The sequence below is a fragment of the Mauremys reevesii genome, linkage group 5, assembly GCF_016161935.1.
Source record: "Mauremys reevesii isolate NIE-2019 linkage group 5, ASM1616193v1, whole genome shotgun sequence".
In the NCBI taxonomy this organism is placed as follows: domain Eukaryota; kingdom Metazoa; phylum Chordata; order Testudines; family Geoemydidae; genus Mauremys; species Mauremys reevesii.
In genome coordinates, this window is record NC_052627.1 from 73339493 (window position 1) to 73354671 (window position 15179).

The 15179-nt window shown below is 40.2% G+C and overlaps 1 long non-coding RNA gene across 6 annotated transcripts in view; it reads right to left on the reverse strand.

The window, feature by feature from the left end:
* LOC120405722 overlaps positions 1-15179 on the reverse strand; it is an 83195-nt gene that overhangs the window by 33434 nt on the left and 34582 nt on the right. For all 6 annotated transcript variants that reach the window (XR_005598803.1, XR_005598804.1, XR_005598806.1 and 3 more), the window contains 2 exons: positions 11209-11317; positions 10358-10411 (listed from right to left, as the gene is read on the reverse strand). This is a non-coding gene — a long non-coding RNA (uncharacterized LOC120405722). The remainder of the gene's footprint in view (positions 1-10357; positions 10412-11208; positions 11318-15179) is intronic.

The window sequence follows — 15179 nt, forward strand, 5'->3', positions numbered from 1 at the left end:
GCTCAAGATCTTTTCCTCCTACCCCAGACAAATAAAGTAATTTCTGTCTTTTCTTACCTGGCATTTGAGAGCTAAGTATCTCTTACACACACAAACATACATCTTTCTAAATTTAAAATTATTTTTTATACAGTTTCATCCTCCTGTGCCCCACTTATGATGAAAGAAATGCTGTTTTGGAGGCTTGCAATTATAACTGTTAATTAACTTCAACAATTGCTGTTGTACTGGCTGGCTGAATTTTGTTTTTGGACACTCTCAGAATCTCAGAAGGTGTGGCTCCTCCCAAGCAGTGTTGCCAACACCAAATATTCAAAAATCATGAGAGACATCTGATTTGAGCTTTTAGCATTCTCATTATTAAACATTTCTCATTAACTATGAGGACAAGAACTTTACTTTAAAAATGACAGCTTAGATTATTATGTAATCGGATGACTCAAGACAAAAAACACCAAATATTGCAAGACTTGCAATACAATTTTGAGTATGGGAATGGCCCTTGGCCCAGGAAGTAATTCTTAAATTAGGTCAGAGGCATATTTTTTTCTGTCTCTCTCAAAGAGAAAGTTGGAATGTAACAGCTACAACAGCAGGTGTATATGAGCTTGACACATCTACAGAACTAAGGAAATCTGTGTTTAAACAGCAGTTGCAAATCCTTAAAAAGTAGATGTCATGATTACTAAATAGCTAACAGTTTTAGATCTTTTCATGTGCTCTTAAGGAGCAACAAAATCCATATATACATTAAAGAGTAATTTATGTTCAGCAAGGACATGACATCCTCTCAGTAGCAAAGAGAAAAAACACAGACAGTATTTCTAATCTCCATGCAATAAAAAAGCAATTATAAAGACTCTGAATTGCATTATCTTAAAATGCAGTGTGGTTACAGTTATATGGGCTTATACACCTTAAACATATTAGTTGAATTCCTACACTGTATTTATCAGAGCTAAACAGCTTTTCCTTGTTGCCTATCTCCACAACAGTACAGCGTTTGCTACAAATTCTATTCTATAATTGGCTCCACATAATTCATTTCTACTTGTCCTTAAAGTTTTAGCATTTTGTATTTTGCTAAAATATAAGATCTAACTATTTTAACACAGCTTATTTTATAATGTTTGGTATCTCTTACACCATATAAATGTGACAGACAATAGCAATAATTTAAACTAATTGAATCTGCATAATTGCTACACCATCTAATTTGCCCTCTAGGGTGCTCTTTACCAAAATGAACAAACAAAAATCACATTTGTCAAGACATTATTTCCTTGTTTATTATGGATATAACTCAAAATACAAATTCTATCATTATTCATTAGTTTTTTTTTTTTTTTAATAAACACGTTCATTTTAGGCCCTGGCTCCAATCCTACACTACCTTGTGTGTGGCACAGTGAAGCTGTGCATACAGTGACAATGTGGTGAAGACCATAGTAGAAATCTCAATGCAATATGATCACTCCCTCAACAATCTCCTCCCCCCTCCAAAAAATCCAACCACCAACAGAACAAGCTAGTGGGGTGTATGCAGCCTATGTAGGTTCTTCCACATAGTGAAACAATCTAGGCCCATGATTCCCTCACATAAATTATCATTGAGTAAAAGAGGGAAAAAGACATTTTCTCCCTTTTCTTTTAGTTTCACTGCCAGTTCCATAGCAGTGAAGTCATACTGGGGTTTGTGAGTTACAGAGGGGCATTCTGCAGAGAGAAGTGGTAATTCAGTTTAGAGATTCACATGCAGCTCCTCATATCTGTACTCTAAAGTCCAGAGTGGGGGTGAAACCGATGACAGATGTTAAAGGGAATATGAAGGGTTTTTACTATATATAAAGGGAAAAAGAAATCCTAGAGAGAAAATAAGCCCATTTAGAACTGAGAGAAGTGATTGTTTTGATGAAATTATATCAAAATCATCTACAGCAGTGGTTCTCCAATTCTTTTATTCTGCTGACCAGTTCATAAGAGAGAGATTCCTCTCTCCTCCCTCTTCCGTCCCCCACTATTAACCACTTCCTTTGCCAGCCTCCCACTTCCCCGGTGACTGGTTCTAAACTTTTTTTCTTCTGCAGACCACCAGGAAAGGCTCCACTGACCACTGGTTTGAGAATAGTATGTGGTTCTTGAAGTACCATTTCAGAATAACTAATTACAGTATTTATTGCATCCTGGAGCATAGAATCAGCGTTTAAGGCAAGAAGGGACCACTGGTTCATAGTCTGACCTCCTATATAACACAGGCCGCCAACACCACCCAGCACCTGCACCAGGGGCGGCTCCAGGCCCCAGCACGCCAAGCGCGTGCTTGGGCGGCATGCCGCGGGGGGCGCTCTGCCGGTTGCCAGGAGGGCGGCAGGCAGCTCCGATGGACCGTCCGCAGACATGCCTGTGGAGGGTCTGCTGGTCCCGTGGCTCCGGTGGACCTCCCACCTGCGGGACCAGCGGACCCTCCGCAGGCATGTCTGAGGGAAGTCCACCGGAGCCGCGGGACCGGCGACCGGCAGAGCGCCCCCCGCGGCGTGCCGCCGTGCTTGGGGTGGCAAAATGGCTAGAGCTGCCCCTGACCTGCACACTAAACCCAACAACCAAAGTTAGACCAAATTATTGCAACCTCAAGAGACTAAGTTATTGTCTCACACAGGCAGAGAACAGGACTGACTGAAGTGAACCAATGCCCAAGACCCCTACGTAGCTGGGAATTGATTGAGATACCCAGATGATTTGGCAAGCAATCCATGTTCCACACTGCAGAAAAAAGAGGAAAAAACCCAAGGTCACTGTCAATCCTCTCCAACCCCACATATGATGATCAGTTGTACCCTGAGCATGGAGGCAAGAGCCAGACAACCAAGCACAAACAGAAAAGTATCAGTACCTTAGAATACTAGCTGACCCCACCCACTGTCTCATCTCCAGCCACAGCCATCTCTGGTGCTTCAGGTGAAAGAGACAAAACCAGACAACCTAAAACAGAATACATGGTAGGGAGGATGGGGATAAGAAATCCCTTTCTGCCACCATCACCACCACAAGTAACCCCATCACAGAACCGCACTCAAAATTGTCAAGATCTCTATTAAAAGTAATTAAGTTGTTTGCCCCCACAACTCATTGGGAGGCAGTTCCAGAACTTCACTCTTCTAATGGCTAGAAATCTACTTCTAATTTCCAGCCTCAATTTATTCAGGAACAGATTATAGCCATTTGTTCTTGTGCCAACATTGTCTTTTACAGTGTTTAATTTGTAATGAAAGAGATGCCAGGGCTCAAGCTGGGTGGCTGGAGAGTGGTGGCTGCTGGCCAGGTGCCCGGCTCTGAAGGCAGCACCACCAGCACAGATGTAAGGGTGGCACGGTATGGCATTGCCACCGTTACTTTTGCGCTGCTGCTGGCAGTGGCACTGCCTTCTGAGCTGGGCAGCTGAAGAACGGTGGCTGCTGGCCAGGAGTCCAGAGGTATCAGGGCTATGAACTGCCAAGCCTAGAGATTCCAGGGCTCAGCCCCAGCATGCCTCGGCACAATTTAAGCACTGGTCCTTTAGCTTAAATAGCTCTTCACCCGCCATGCTGTTTAGTCCTTTGACCCATTTATAACCAAGTCAAGCTTTTCCAGCCTTTTCTGGTCATCTCTGCACCTCTTCCTGTGCCTATAAATACAAATATTAAAGATGATCTGTTCCAAGACTGATCCTTGAGAAACTCCCAAAGTATCCTTCCTCCAGTTCAATAGTTCACCTTTCACCACAATATGCGACATAGCACACATTTAGCAAACTGACAGAACACATGAGTAAGACAGCCACTACTGACACATACTAGATACCTATTACCTAAAGTGTACCATGTACAGTCCATGTTTCTAGTAATTTCAAAGTTTATATGATTTAAAGTAGGATGTAGGGAAGTTCAACTGTACTAGCAGAAAATATCCATTACACTAACCACTATCACACACACTATCACACAGATAGTTAAGGGTTGATGTCTCTTTTACCTGTAAAGGGTTAAGAAGCTCAGTAAACCTGGCTGACACCTGACCAGAGGACCAATAAGGGAACAAGATACTTTCAAATCTTGGTGGAGGGAAGTCTTTTGTTTGTGCTCTTTGTTTGGGGGTTGTTCGCTTGGGAATCTAGAATCAAGAGGGACCAGACATCAATCCAGGCTGTCCAAATCTTTCTGAATCAGCCTCTCATGTTTCTAACTTGTAAGTAATAGCCAGGCAAGGCGTGTTAGTCTTATTTTTGTTTTCTCAACTTGTAAATGTTCCTTTTTGCTGAGAGGATTTTACCTCTGTTTGCTGTAACTTTGAACCTAAGGCTAGAGGGGGTTCCTCTGGCTATATAAATTTGATTACCCTGTAAAGTATTTTCCATCCTAATTTTACAGAGATAATTTTTACCTTTCTTTTTAAGAACCTGACTGATTTTTTCCTTGTGTTAAGATCCAAGGGGATTGGATCTGGACTCACCAGGAATTGGTGGGGGAAGGGAGGGGAGGATGGTTAAATTCTCCTTGTGTTAAGATTCAAGGGGTTGGATCGGTGTTCACCAGGAACTTGGTGAAAAAGCCTCTCAAGGCTGCCCAGAGAGGGAAAGGTTTTGGGGGGACAGAAAGTGATCCAGATACTGAAATTTCTGGATGGTGGCAGTGTTACCAGATCTAAGCTAGTAATTAAGCTTAGAAGTGTCCATGCAGGTCCCCACATCTGTACCCTAAAGTTCAGAGTGGGGGAGGAACCTTGACACACACACACACGGGGGAAAATGAGAATTAAATTGTTCGGGTGTAAGTACTTGTTGATGACTGAGATTGGTGTTAGGTTTATGATGACCACAGTGACAGTTTAAGCATGCTCATACAGATCAGTCCAGTGCCCGCACCTTTTTCCAGAAGCAATTCTGTGATTGCAAATATCTTCCAGAAAAGCAGAAACACCCCCACAGACCCATATACTCTTCTCCTCAGCATCCTCTTCTCCCTCCAGAAGCATGTACAATTTGGCCTTTTCATGGTGAATTCCCCTGCTGTCCCAGAATTGTGGGCCAATTCTGAAACCCTTACTTACACTGAGTAGTACCTTCCTTAGCAAATAGAGACTTGTGCAACTAGGTTCCATCTAACCTAGAGACCCTGAGATTCTCAATTCCATGCATATATAGCTGTGTCACTCCATGTTAATGTCACACTGGATGGAAATGCATGTGATATATGGGATTGGGATGTATATATAGCACATATCAGAGTGCATGGGATATACATCTAATGTATATTAGATGGATGACATCTAATATATATGCACAAAATTGGAACAGTACTAAATAATGTACCAACACAGATCCAATATTGTTAATGTTGATTTAATATCTAGAGTTGGGTCTGAACCAGTTCTGAATATCCACAAACTCTGGGAAACTTTTGCTTTGTCTCTGAACTGTGCAAGTGGCTTTTAATTTTATAATAAACTGAATCAAACACCATTTTAAAAAAACACCATTGAATTTTGGAAAAATTAACATGTAGATTTCAACTTTTCATCCTGGATCTATTTCCAACCCATTCTCACACCTGTAAAGATGCAGAAAATTAACGCATAACTGTTTGGCAAATAAAAGCAGTGACTCTTGTGCACTACATAGAGTATTGCTGCTTACACTGGAAATACATCCTTGGAGACTGGCACATCTTAGCAAACCAGAATCCCCAGATCATTGGGCTTTCCCACTTCAGTTTGCTTTTCAACTGTATTTTTACTGTCTTAATCTTTGATTTTATTGAGGTTCCCGAGGGAGGATTTATACCAAAGTGGAAACTAACAATGCAGGTCTGTCTCAAGGAAAATTTGTAAAAATGCAAAAGGTTAGAAAGTGGGGGTGGACAACAATGAATATTTTATTAATCAAAACAGGCTTAGCAAGCTATATAATAAAATGCACTTAACATGCTTGTTGGGGGCCAACTTAAAATTAAATGAGCTGGTGCAAAGTACCCAAGAGCCATGACTTATTAATTGAATAGAAAAGGGCATGCCTTTCAAATAAATGCACGCTTCAGATCCATCTTCAATCTGCAGTAAGTACTTCCCTGCTTTAACTATGGGATGATTAAAGAAACCATTGCCCATTAACTATTATTGAGGTTGTACAAAAATAACCCACCAAAACTGGTGAGGTTTAAACCCCTATGATCAGCTTCATAAGAAGTTGTTTTATGAATAAACTCCAGTATTACACACCTAACCAAAATAGTCTGCTGCTCCTGTTTCACAAGTAGGCCAACTTAATTGCAATAGCATGAAACTAACCCAGAATCAGCAATAGCTTTTTTTAAGTTCTAAGAGGGTCACACAGTTTAAATATTTGATAATCTGGATGCTGAAAGCATTCTTTGTTTTCATTTACCAACTACTAAACTTTTATATAAGCAAGTAGTATAACCCAGTAGCATAACCCATATTTTTTATTCAGCTTGATGGCTTCCTTTGATAAACAAATGCAGCTATAGTAGGCAGGTTCAATAAGGTGAACTTTTAGGAATACAGAGAAATTTAAATTGGAACATGCTCACTGTTTCTCTCTGGGGTTAAAATGATATCAATCAAATGCACAAAGAATCCTATTCATAAACAACTGCCCTGTGGAATGAGGATGCAGGCTACCCACAATTTGTACCCTTTTTAGGGCTCTTATTTTAATATATATGTAAAATCCTTGGTGGGTGTGGAGACAAGGCCTCTACCCCAAAGAATTGATAGTCTAAATAAGAAAGTGAAACAGACAATGTGAGGGTAGGAAGGGGAAGATATATATTCACAGCTGGATTTTAGTGGCATGTTACTCCAGTCTTCCCAGAGAAAGAATATTCCTTTTTACAACACCAAAACCTGATCTGCACAGGGAAGCTGCAAAGTAGATCAGGAGATGGAACAGGAAGTGGGTGAGTGAGAAAGGGGAGGCAGGAGGAAAGAAGAGTGCATAAACACTGACTCCCACACAATTCTCTATCCTAGGTCTGTCTGTCCCTGTTTCTCTAGTAGGGCTTTACAAGCAGCAGGTCTTACTCCAGCCCCCCAAAAGGGGGCACTTGTTCATGTTCTTCTAATTAAAATTGTTGTAGCTGGGTGAGGGGGGAAGAGAGACTATTCATTTCAGTGGATCCCTCTTCTCTCTCTCTCTCTCTCAAGTCCATAATAGAACTGTCAGTTGGCAAGACTGTCTCTTTGGAATGCAGCATCCTTTGAAATTTCTTCCATGGCTGGATGGAAGATGTATTTTATGCCCACAATTTCCTTTTGTGCCTGACAAAACAGTGGGGGTGGGGAGCAGGTGAATGGAATGAGGGAAGACAAGAGGTCTGTAGGTTCTTAAATTTTTTAAAGGATTATCTGTGTGTTTGCTTATGGAAGCATTACAATCAGCATCAGGGAAATAATACCACTAGCAGCATTTTGACTTGCCAGGGAGCGTGTGCACTGTGATGTTATAAAGGTCACAGAACTTCATTAAATTGTATTCAAAATTCAGATGCAAAGTTATACTCATTCAGAAGTGATTGTTTTGTTCATACATTTATTATCCAACCATGATTTTTTTTAGGTTGGTCATGATGATATACTCTAATATTAATGTTTCAAAGTTCAGTTGATTTTTACAGTGTGTGTGTGTGTGTGTGTGTGAAACAAACATTTGACAAAAAATTTTCTAATGAGGAAAAATTTATTTTTATTCAACTTTACAGAAGTTGAGTGCACTTTCCCCAAACATTACTAAATGATTCCCCTATGAGGGGAACCTGCTACATGGAAAATTTCATCCGAAAAGGGGAAAAAAAAATCAGATTTTAAGGAATGAAAGAAAACAGGGTGTTATTACTTAGTAACCTTAACTATTTTATTAGTATTAATTATTAATAGTGCCTAGAAAATCTAGCTGATATCCAGACACCATTGTGCTGAGTGCTGTAAATAATGACACAGCCCCTATCCTGGAAACTCACATTGTATAGATATGATCCTGCAACTGACTCCACATTGGCTGTTTCCAGCACCCATGTGATGCCCCACTGATGTCAATGGGAGTCCACCCATTGAAAGTTAACTGCAGAATCAGGGCCTAAGTAGGTTATGGGGGAAAATATATTCCCATTTTACAGATAGTAAACTGAGTCCCAGTGAGATTAGGGTCCCACTCCTGCAATTTGTTGCATGTGACTAGGGTCCTTACAGAGCTCCACTGACTGATGGGCATTCAATGTGGGGACAAGCCTCCCTCATATGCAGTCAATTGCATAATCAGGACCTAAGTAACTTGCTTAGAGGAAGGCTGGTGCAGAGCCCACCCTGGAACTCAGGTCACATGAGTTCTAGTCTGCTGCCTTGACTACAAGACCATCCCTTCTCTTTAATATAGCTTTTGATACCAAGAAAATTCTTATAATATTTTCTAATTTTAAATGTTCTCTTTCTGATCATGAGTTATTCATGACCAGAGTACAATTTTCCTGAATTAATTCCTTATTCAAATTTCCATACTAACATTTTTTGGTGAATAATTCTTAGTCAGTAACTCACTGATAAGCAAATTCATTGCTAGTGTATAAGCAGTAAAGAGTCTTGTGGCACGACGTTTTGGAGCATGAGCTTTCGTGGGTGAATACCCACTTCATCGGATGCATGCTAGTTAGTGTATGACATTCAGAATTTGAGTCATAATGACTGGACAGATATGTCACATTGTACATTTCTGTTCCCTGACTGGATAAGCATTACTCCTATACTCAGATTTAAAGTGTGGTTACTTGCAATTAGAAATTTAAAATTCACTTTCCACAAATAGTCTGCAATCACAAAAAAAGCGCTAGTGAACATTTCTGCCATTAAACCCATTTGTTAGAGTATTTGTGAAAAGCAAAGGGTCATTAACACAATTGAAGCAATTTGTGTATAAAATGCAATAAAATAGGCACAGCAATTTTGTTTGCAGTACTTTTAGGTATTCACATTTCTAACATGTACTTAATGTACTTTTTAGGGGTATAATAGTCCTGTCGAATCTGCACTGTCAGAGTAGTCTTTCTGTATATGCTCCATAACTAATCAAAGGACTATGTGACCCACTGTACCTCACACCTAAAAGAATGAGCATGATACTTGGGGTGAAACCCTGGGTCCATTGAACTCTGTGTCAACACACTCATTGATAAATAAAGCCAGAAGTTATCTTTTACATTTGAATTTGCTTGTGGGGGGAAAAATAGTTTTCTGACAAGCAAAATGAATGAACAGATGAGAGAAAGTGAGTATGAACAAAAAGGGGGATATCTGTAAAGGATAGTGAAGATTTTCACATTACTCTGCACCCTAGTGTCAGTATATTTGCACAATTGCACTGTTTAAGATTATCTCATAAAACTAGTCTGTGTTATACATGCATTAGATATGTATTCAAAAACTCAAGTAACAAGGAAGTGATTGCACAACTAAACTATTCTATACATGTGCAATCTGCTTTTTGTAATAATGTCAAGTGCCTATGTAGGTGTTTTTTTAAAAAAAAAACCTACCTTGTTTGTTCTCTAATTACTTAGGAGCTCTAAATGTTATCTGACGAAAAATGTAATGGATATAATTAAGGGAAAGTAAATTAACTGTATAATTTAATTTGATCCAGTAAGTAATGCAGTCAGTATTGTTCACTGTCATATACAAGTGAACGCCAATTAGAATTGACCTTTTGCATGTTAATTTGAAAATGATTGCAATATGTGATCCACTTCACAAGAGTAACTTTATGAAATATTTTATAAGGAGTTATTACTGAGGAAAGGGAATGTATCATCTTTAGGTTATTTTGTAAGCTCATTAACTTAATACATAACATACATTGCATCTATGTTTCTATTAATCCACTTCTGAGGACTGCAGTATCGGTCCTTTAGATTCTTGGTAATGTATGTTTGTAGAATGAGAAACTGTCCCAAGATTATATATGCATTCTTTCATGTGATCAGTTCTGATTTTTTTTTCCTTTTGTATATGAGCTTAGTGCACCTTACTTATTGACCTTGGAATTATATTCCATTTATTTTGATTTTCAGATTGTAAACAAAGAGATAAATACATCTAGATGCATATGTATATGATTGTTTAGGTTGTTTTTAGACTCCAAAAATGTTTATAAAACTATAGAACACTGGATTTTTCAGACAGAGAGAAATGAAATCTGAGGATAATTAAACACAGCTACATTTTCCAAATGCATTATGATGAGAGAAAGACCTGTTGAAAATCTCTCTCCCCCCTCTATGGCTTAAAAATTCAGAATCTAATACATAGTGCTACTTACCAATGATACTATCAGAGGTCTAACGTCTTGCACTGGAAATCAATGTGAGAAATACTGTATAGGAACAACAAGGAGACCTTTAGATTTCTTGTTCAAAGGTGGGATAAAACATTAGTGTGCTGAAATTTGCACTGGGGGTTCATGGTGGTTCTCATGAAATGATTATTGATCTCAATCAGATAGTGCAAGTGCACATCCTCAACTCAGTGGTACCTCGTCATGCCTGGATACAGCATTTCAGGGGGTCATCATTTATGGCATTCTGTTGGGATCTTCCTTATATTTGCAACTTCTCTCAACACCCTGTCTGGGTGTGCTGTAGCTTGGGTCTCCAGCCAGGTCAGGTAGCAATATAAACCCCTTCTGGGGTAGCACACACAAGTCCAAATAAAAGTTTAAACAAATCTTCAAACTAACAGCCCTTCCACCCCTCTCAGGCTTCAGTGTTGTTCCCTTATTGGATCTAACCAAATCTGCTCCTGTGGTGTTTTTCTGCTGTTATCAGTATGCTTAAACCCCATCCCAGGGCTTCTTTCCACCACAAAGAAGTCTTCTCTGCAGACTCTCCAACTGAGCTCCCTCAGTCTACTTATAAGGCCTACCTCTGCTTTCTCTTGCCAGAGGGCAATTAGTTAATGCAAAGCATGACTAATTGGGTCCTTTCCCTTGCCTTGCAGGTGACGAGAGTTAAGCCCCATCATGGATGGCCACAAACTAACTCTGAAATGTTTTTTGGAGATCTGAGTTCCGAAATTCTCACACCTACGAGGGAACTTCCCTCCCCCTGCCTTCACAGGCTATTTTTCCTTCTTTCCCTAGCCATTTCCCATCAGTCCCCAGGTTTTCCTTACAAACTGTTCTCTTCTGTGGGAATCTAGTTGCATCTTCTGCCCTTCACTAGGTCATCACCTCATCTGCTCACCTCATCTTCAGCCTTTGGAATGGAGAGAAGGCCTGATCCTGTAGAGAAACAGGCCAAAGGCAAATGTAAACTCTCATTTTCCCACTGCAATTGGCTCTACACTAAGCCACAAGGACAGGTGAGCCCCATAAAAACTAAAGGGGTGCTAGGGAACTCTGAAGGAAATTAGCAACCACAAAGAGGAAGGAGCTTCAAATCATGGCAAGGCCTAGTCTGCCCTTCTCTCAAATCAGAAGATTGGGAAGCAGCTGATTTGGTGCCTAAGGTTGTGGAAGCATGATTTTTCTTTAACATTTGCTAAATGGGCCATACGTTGGAAGTTATGACTAAAATGTTTTTCAGCGAAAAATGCTGATTTGTCAAGAAAGATTCTGGTCAAAAACAAAGGGAGACTGGGAGAGACAGCAAGAGACATCCTAAGTAGCCAATAGCTTGGTGGTTCGGGTACTCATATGGGCAGTAGGAGAACCTGCTTCTAGTCCCTGTTTTGCCTGATTCAGAGCAGCAACTTGCACCTGTCTTCCATGTTCCAGGTGAGTGCCATAACGACTGGAATATAGACTCAGTCTCTCTCTGGCCCAATGAATATATAAAATTCTTTATGCAAAGTGGAAAAGTTCCAATGGTTGAGACTGACACTAGCTTGTTGGTTAGTGATCGAATCTGAGATGTGGGAGATCTAGGGCACATCTACACTGCTCTGCAGTTCGGACTACAGGAGTATGAATAGCAGTGCGCACGAAGTGTTGCATTGCAACTCCCCCATCTGAATGCTGCAGGTGCGAACTAAAAGATTCTTAGTTCGAATAAATGTAATTGTCTTCAAAGAGGATTACATTTATTCAAACTAGGATAGTTTTAGTTCACACCCACAGCATCCACACAGGGGAGTTGCAATGCAGCATTTTATTGTGCACTGTTATTCACATCCTTGTAATCCAAACTGTGGGGCAGTGTTGATATGTTAAAGGTTCAAATATCTGCTCCTTTTGAGGCAGAGCAGGGCTTGAACCTGGGTCTCGACACCCCATATAAGTGCCCTAATTGTTGCAATATTGGCTATTGGTCTCTCTTATTTTTTTTCCCTCATGAAAAATTTCAAAAGGTCTCCTTTTCATTCTGCCACAGAACAAAAACTCATTCCAAAACACTGAATTGTTTGTGAAACAGAATTCCTGTTTTCTAATCAGCACCTAACTGTAAGAGCCTTGATAATCAACTGAACTCTACGGGCCTGACTCAAACCCCAGTGAAGTCGATGGAAAGACTCCCACAGACTTCACTGAACTTTGGATCAGGGCTTAAAAGAGGATTCAATCCTAAATACTTTGCATACATTTGACAATTGTTAAACAAGTGGGTAAGGTTAGTGTTTGTAAATTTAATGTCTCTGCTTCTGTCAAGAAGACAATTTTCCAGATAAGTAGAGTATTTTGTTACTTTGCCTGACAAAACCAGGAGAAGAAAGTTATATTTTGACATATAGAACCAACAGCTTCATATTGTTTGAAATTATAAGTTGTTACACGGATCACTCAGGTAAAGGGTAAAGTGTCTCCCTCCCCCCTCTCGTCTGGAAACTAGAAAAACAGCTAGAACCTATTGTACAGAACTCTGTATCTATGATCTTTGCAGCTTGACAGTTTCAGAGATAAGCTGTCTTCATACAGACTTTACTAATGAACTGGTAGCTGTATATTCATTTTCCAGCCTCTGCTATATTTGAAAAACATTGACTTTATGCCAGAATAAAGGTTTAAAAAGATTGTTTAAAACGATTCATCTACTTTGAAAGTCAGTCTCTTGACATTCATTGTAATGGGAACAAGTTTATAATGCATATGAAAAGAAAAGAAATTATAGGAAGTTATGTGCCATATGCTACCCTATGTGAATTTTTCCCATATAGGAGACAAGAAACAGTTTTTATACTCAAGAGTTTTCTGGTTCCAAGGACCTCCTACCCTCCATGGAATGAAGTAGTTCACACTACTCTGCAGTTCACACTTAGGAAGACTCACAAAGATAATCCGGTAGTTTGCAGGATCAGGCTGTTAGAAAGTATTATCTTACCAGGGACATACATTTGGTTGCATGCTCAGAAAGTTTCTTATATTATATGGTTCTATGCTTGTGTATCTTACAAATGTGTGTTTTTGGTAAGCTACGGAACTCAAGCCAACAACTTCTAACACACACTCTGCAAAAACAATAGAGACGTATATATTTGTCAGAATCGACCAATTCTGAACTGGTACATCTGAATGATGTTAATGCAGTTACTGATTCCACTTTATCCAGAGGTATCATACAAACTCTTTACAAACATTTTTATTTTGGATGGACCAGGTACAGATGGTATTTTAGGTACAGCTGGTATTGCCACCTATGATTAAAGGTGCAAGACACTTCCCATTATAAGACCTCACTTTCCACTGCTTATAACTTGACTAAACTTTAACTGCTTGGGTTGAAATGCTACATATTGAGCATTTGTCTCAGGCTGAATTTGTTTTTTCAAAATTTTTAGTCACAATGATTTAACTGTTTCTGAGAATAAGTCTAGAGAATGCTATACATGCCATTGTAATAACTCCTACACTGAGGGCTGAAAGGACTAAGGTGGAGTAAGCACCTACACAGACTCTAAGCCTGCTGAGGAGAAATCCCCAGCAGCTGACCCATGGGTGTTTTCTGCTCTTTGCACTTTGACTGTGATATGGGACATGAAATGTTAAACCAATGAATTTTTTTGACTTTGGAGAGGGTTTTTTTTAGTGAGATGGAGAAGGAAACAAAACTCCCACACCATTTCCAGGAGAAGTTTTAAAGTTTAGCATGAGCCAATGCAGTTTTGCCAACAAAAGTTTAAAAAATATATAATTTATTTGAATTTTTTTTTGCCAACAAAAGTTTAAAAAAAATATAATTTATTTGAAATTTGAAAATTAATGACAAATGTGTTTCCACCACAAAATTTCACAATGCGTTTTCTTTCCTCATAATTCACTATGTATTTGAAAATTCTCTTTTGTTGCTGACCTTCCAAAGAAGAGTAAAAACTGAGAAAATTAAGAACTTAAAACAAACAACAACAAAAAAACATAGCTGTAGTCAGCAGCTTGATCAGCACACTACATCTGCAAATACTTATGTAGAGTAGTCCCATTGGCTTCAGTTGGATTATTCATGGGTGTGAAGTTATTCACATGCTTAAGTGTCTAAGATCAAGACCCAAAGAAGTATCTTTAAAAAACAGATGTTTCAAATAATCAAATCTTCATTGTTCTGAAGATCTCACATTAATCAAAAATGAAAAATGCTGTTAAAAGTACCATAAGGCTGAAAATTCTAGATTCCCTTCTGTGCCAGAGCACTGCTTGACACAAGAAAGAACGGAAGTTGGTGTACGGGGAGATTTTGGCAAACCAGTAAAGTGCCTGAAACCACTATGGCTTATTGTTAAAAGCAGGGGCGGCTCTACGTTTTTAGCCGCCCGAAGCAGTCATGCGCGGGAGGCGCCCCGGAGCCGCGGGAGCAGCGGACCTCCCACGGGCATGACTGCAGAGGGACCGCTGGTCCCGCGTGGCTCGGCTGGACCTCCCGTGGCTGCGGACAGTTTGCGGGTCCGGCGGCTCCACTTGAGCTGCCGCAGTCATGCCTGCGGGAGGTCCAGCTGAGCCGCGGGACGAGCGCCCCATCCGCAGTCATGCCTGCGGCAGGTCCAGTCGTCCCGGGGCTCCGGTGGACCTGCCGCAGTCATGACTGCGGCAGGTCCGCCGGCCCAGCCTGCCGCCCCCCCCGACCGCAGGGGACGCCCCCTAGATTTTGCCGCCCTAGGCACCAGCTTGTTTTGCTGGTGCCTAGAGCCGCCCCTGGTTAAAAGCAACCTATTAAGCA